Source organism: Gadus chalcogrammus, chromosome 2 (genome assembly GCF_026213295.1).
Source record: "Gadus chalcogrammus isolate NIFS_2021 chromosome 2, NIFS_Gcha_1.0, whole genome shotgun sequence".
Classification (NCBI taxonomy): domain Eukaryota; kingdom Metazoa; phylum Chordata; class Actinopteri; order Gadiformes; family Gadidae; genus Gadus; species Gadus chalcogrammus.
The window spans coordinates 16328859-16334566 of NC_079413.1; the positions used below are offsets into that span (position 1 = coordinate 16328859).

The 5708-nt window shown below is 44.4% G+C and overlaps 1 long non-coding RNA gene across 3 annotated transcripts; it reads right to left on the bottom strand.

Moving 5' to 3' along the window:
• Nucleotides 1-1378: 1378 nt before the first annotated feature.
• On the bottom strand, nt 1379-4473 carry LOC130375998 (uncharacterized). 3 transcript variants are annotated; one of them, XR_008893933.1, is made up of 5 exons: nt 4370-4473; nt 3641-3698; nt 3319-3369; nt 2710-2790; nt 1379-2500 (listed from the first exon to the last, which is right to left on the bottom strand). It is a non-coding gene; the product is annotated as an uncharacterized LOC130375998 (long non-coding RNA). The 3 variants fall into 3 exon arrangements; XR_008893931.1 differs by having other exon boundaries at nt 3641-4473; XR_008893932.1 differs by lacking the exons at nt 1379-2500; nt 2710-2790 and adding an exon at nt 2908-2945 and having other exon boundaries at nt 3204-3369; nt 3641-4473.
• Between the last annotated feature and the right edge of the window lie 1235 nt (nt 4474-5708).

The following is a 5708-nucleotide window of genomic DNA, read 5'->3' on the forward strand; positions in this document are numbered from 1 at the left end:
CGTCTTACAATGGGGTTTGTGTTTATATTCGGACCAATACGGTACAGCGGGCGCTCACATGACGTTAAGCATTTCCTGGTGCATAATGTGACGCTTCAGAACCTAAAATCCCGTTTCTCCCCGTTGACACGACAACACATAACCGGCGTTTTCAGAAATCTCCACTTTGGCCGGAGTTTTTAGAAATGATCGTTTTCTGTGATAAGACAGGGCCTCGGACAGGGGGTGTTGCAGCACCCCCAGCACCCCTACTTCCCGCGGTACTGGGTGCAACTTACAGCTGAATGTAGTGCCATGTTGTTAAACGAAAACCTACGCTAGCCTGGCTCGCTCTCGCGCATCTCTATTCGCGCTCGTGCATGATTGCGCGTCCAGGTACTTGGAATGGGTGGAGTCAGAGTCAGCGTTGAAGGAGAGGGGGTAGGACCATTTGAGTTGTGTATTTTCAAAATCTGCTGGCGTTTCGCAAATCGCGTACCCAACCTTTAAGGATTTAAGGTTATTTGGCAACACTTAAACAAGAATGTAACTTGAAAAATGTTGTTAACCAACATCTCTCCGTCCAGAGTCCGGACGAAACTGTCCGTATCCGGAGGTATGTATCGGCCTTCATTCGTTCTCCCGCTTTCGAGCGGAGGAGCTAAATGTGGGCGGGTCTAAACGTTTAACCCATGGTTTTATCCTCTCGGGCGCCATCTGGTGGCGGAGATCCGGCAGCACATTCTCAAACATCAATACAGCACAGCACTGCACAATGACTTACCGGTAATATGGAAAAGGGTTCATGCATTTGATAGACTTAGACATTCCTACTTTTAACTTGTCATTTCAAATGTCTTTTTTAGTATAGACACATATTATTTCGTACACTCGTACACAATTATATTAGCTAAGTCAAATAAACCAAAGACAGAAGCGGAAGAACGTATTTCCGTCTGGTCCATGATACTGCGCGGAATTTTCCTTAAATGTGGGCTGGCTTAAACGTTTAAGCCCGCCCACATTTAGCTCCTCCTCGATCTGCGGGCTGCAGTCAGGGGCACTTGGGCGCCACTGAGCAGTTTGTATAGGAATGAATGGGCGGCCATTTTCCAGTCTGTGGTCCATCCTTTATTATGTCCATGGTTTAGATCCGGGACTCTCTAAATCGACGCCACTTCGACCTGGGCAGGACTTTACGTCCTACGTCACTCGCTATGGGTGTGTGCATGTGTGCGCGTAGCCGTCACTCGCGATGGGTGTGCATGTGAGAAAGGTTTTGGCTTTTAGTGTCTATGGGTTGGTAATAGGGCTCAATATCATCCGACTGCAGACACAAATGGGCGTTCCCGTGTCGTGGGCGTTCTCGTTCACGCAGACTAAAACGCCCCCCCCGGCGTTCTCGTGTGATGGGCGTTTTCGTCTACGCAGGCTGGAACGCCCCGTTCTTCTTCGTCGATCTAGTAGCATTGGCAGCATAGAACTGACGTTAGCGCCCCCTTCTTTTTCGATCTCGTAATACGGGTACGTTAGCCAGCTAGGCCTACAGAATGTTAGCTTACTTTTATGTGTCGAATCTCGGCCCAAACTTCATTCCCCCTCATTACAGGGAGGGAGGCTCCATGATCTCATGTTCATTATCTTCTGGGTTAGTATAGGTAGTGTATTAGGTATAAGTGAGATGTTTGGTATAGTTTAAGAATATGCCCAAATTAAATAATTAATAGATTAAAATAACACTTGGGACATTATGCAGTTCAAATCCAGTTACCAGACACTATGAAGGCTCAAACAGTAGGCCATTTGACTCCAAGTGTTCACTTACTTTTCCCACTGAATGTTTTCAATAAAGACAAAATACAGTAATTGCTCTGTAACAATTAACCTTACAACATACATCGTAGGCACAAATGTATGTTACATACATCGTATAGCATTTGTCACAAAAACAAAAAAGAAAGGAGTAATAAAATACCAGCATTTCTGGGCAGATACATTTACTACAGTAGTATGTACATTTACAAATGAAAGGGATTGCAAAAAAAGACGTCCCAAATAAAACGAAAAAGGAGTAATAAAAGAACATTATGCTAGGCAGACATCTTTTACGACAAACCTGGCATATGCAACGTGCCTCAGTACCAGGGGTGCGCTAGGCCAATTCTTCTTTTTTGAGAAGCCTTTGAGGCGTAGCGCAAGGCCACTGACACAGCCTGCATTGTTGTGCATCTTTCTAACCGTTATGTATATGAGATTGTCTTTATTAAGCTTAATGTCCCCTGCCAAACTGTCATTTATATATATGGAATGATGGAGAGGCTTGATAAGTTCTCGGAATGTGTTTGAAATCCTGTTGAACACGCCAAGCATCGCCATGTCCAGTCTCAGCGTCTCTTGTACAATTTGCTGAAGGACTTCGGGTGGTAAGAATGGCCTGTCCTCTGTTGTGCCAGATTGGAGCGTGTGGCTGAGATGGGGAGATGGAGAGGGTGAGCTTGGTGTGCCAGCTAGTCCTGCAGGGCTAGAGAGAGCGAGAGAGCCGAAAAAGAGTGAAGGAGAGCGAGAGAGAGGGAGAGAAACAGGGATTATGATCAACCTTCAATCACACAAGCCCAGACCAACACTACCCACACCATTAAACAAAAAGGCAATCACTGATCGATCAAAAGTCTGAGAAAGAGCAAGAGAGAATATACGTAAATAGAAAAGTATGGACATAGTATGTAATACCTTTCACTGCTTAGTGATTGGAAGGTGTGACTGAGATGGGGAGATGGAGAGGGTGAGAAGGAGCCAGCTAGTTCTGCAGGGCTAGCCTAGAGACGGAGAGACAAGTGTATTGGCTACGATCTTCGTGAGCACCAAAAATAAGTAAATAGCAACATGGACACAGTATATAAACCTTTCAAGCATAAAGGTCTCCAACAACTGTCAAACCACCACCTCCTGATAGAGAGCATGTCCCCCTGAAAAGTAAAATTATGCTTTAAATGACTTCATAGCCCAATACAAATCCATGTTACAGTACTGTTTAGCAGTGTACTATGGCAGTGTAAATTATTGTGAAGATGTAGCCATCTCCTCCCGTAAGTGCAGTACCTGAAGACAAAGTAATGTGTATGACCTATGATGCATGTTAATTGTAGCCTCCAGTAAGGATGACTAAATTTTTAAAAGCCTTATATTTCATGCTACACATCTGATTGAGATTAGAAAGAACTCACCTCACTGAAATCATATTGCTTTTGAGGGTAGAATACATTGCGTACTGAAATTAACATGCAAATGAGTTAGTTGTTTTGCAAACTAGTCATCATTTCTGAAAATAATGCATCTCACCATCAGCATAAACACCCCACAGCTGTTGCTCTGATACTGGTGAGGTGCGTCCTGTGGTGGTAAAAGGGGAATGTGATTTGTCAATGATTCTTATTAGTATATAATGCCTATAAACTATAAAGTGATATCCACCCTCATTTTGTAGCTACATACAAAAAGTGCACAATGCACTTTCAACAAGCATTTAGCAGCAACCAGGGCCCATGAGCGTCACATAGGAACACTTTATTAAATCATAATAAACAATCTAGAGGCCTGCCTGTCTACCAGTGAATGCTACTCTACGAGATCCAATGAATCGTGCGCCAGCCACACGTTTTACCTCGTCAGCCAAGTAAAGTCCCTTCCATGGTCCATTGGACAAAGCATGTGCCAGGGTACTGAAAAGGTTTGGAAGACGTGTAAGTTGCAATTCATATGCATCATCATCAACACGCATTCAGTACACACTACGCTTCGATTTCACCCAAGGGTGAATTAAAAGTACATGTTTTCCTAAACGTTGGAAATCAACGAGGTAATAAAGTAGTAACTGAGGGCACATCTGTCATCTGTTTTTCAGAGTGCTAACGATCTTTATTCATTCGTTGCGCCGCGACCGAACTGACAGAATTCTCTGATATGCCATGCATGTAAACATACTAGTTAGTTTAGACGTACTAGTACGTTTACATGCAGTTTAATCCGATGCGTGTGTCACCACAACGAAGCAGAGTGGCCGCGATTTCATGCCTCTTACCATGCCAGCTGACACCTTAACATCCAACTTAACAATGTACTTTGGTAATGTTAACCTCACAGTAAAATAATCGGCAAAGCCTTCGCTGCAAACTTTACCCTCTACCTACAAACCGTCTTAAACGTTGCTGATTTCTGAATAGTATATTCAACGTTTATGGACGATAGCATAGCATTCGCTGCCACCGAACCATGCTTGTCACGAGTATTTATATCCGATTCGAATTCGGATACAACGATACCACAGCTTATCAGTGATTTAAATGAGAATACTTCACAGCCAATGTTGTCAATTAAACAATATCATACTTACTGACATAATCTCTGATCATAACCCTTTCGTTTTTCTGGAAAGTTACTACGAGGTAAAACCGCCAAAAAAGGAAGGGTAGCATACCCAGCATGCCTTGCGAAACTCACTCACCTCTTCTTGAGCGATCGATGAAACCATAGGATGAAACGCTACAGGAACGCCTGATGGGCGTTTTTGTGTCATGACGGGAACGCCCGATGGGCGTTTTTGTGTCATGACGGGAACGCCCAAGCCTGCAGCTGGACCCTTCTCATAGGGCTGGGCGATATATCGATATTTAAATTATATCGATATTTTTTCAAACGCGATATGAAACGAGACCATATCGTCAATATCGATATAATTTAATTTGCGTTGAAATTACAGCACATTTGTTCCAAATAACACCAGTTTCGAACGGCGCCTGCCGCCTGCTATTTCGTAACTCATGTCTCTCCCGCTCTGCCTCCGGCTCACACACAGTCTCTGCCTGCTCCCCCCCCCCCCCCCCCCCCCCCTCCACTGACTCACGTCACTTTTTGAAACATGAGCCGTGTTCGAAATCGTTCACTATTCATTGGGTATTTTAAGTGCACTATATTGTGCATGAAATTAACCACTGAGAATTCGAACACCACTACAAAATCGCGAGCACCCTATATAGTGCGCTATATCTGTCATAGGGAACGATTTCGAACACAGCTATGGTGTCCGCCTGCGCATGCAGCTCCGAGGAGCTTGTTTGCAAGCGAAAGACCAAGTATGGAAATGGTTTGGATATAAGTTAATTTGTGGAGTGTGCTTAAAAACGGTCCCAACCAAAGGGTTGCAATTCTGTCCATAATATTCCGGAGGTGCACACAGCTTTTGGCCGTGACATTATATATTATAATGTACGGAGGCTCAATCGAGCTGATTTGGAATGTCTTGGTCTGTCACAAAGCATCTAAACTCCTCCCCTTACTCTGCCTGGCCCGCCCAGAGACGTTGGCCCGCCAATGTGACACGACCGTGCGAGCGCCACATGTGTGTGTGAACACACACACTGTAACGCAAGTGTTTCTTGTCGGTTCTTTGACGTCTCTTGTATTTCCTCAACGAGACTGTATTGGTGGTTATCTGAGCCATGTTTGAGAAGGAATTGGGGGAAAGGAACTTTGGCTTTGACTCGCTGAAGTACATGAACTGCGACATGCCTCCCGTGGGTTCTAGAATATTTACAGAACACGGCTAAAGGCTATGTGGTACCGTGGCTGCACGGCAGAATTTCGGGAACGTCTTTGAATACTGTGTTAGTTGCCCACTAATGCCTATATTAAAGAATACATAAAATAGCATGTCATGTCCGCCCCCCCCCACG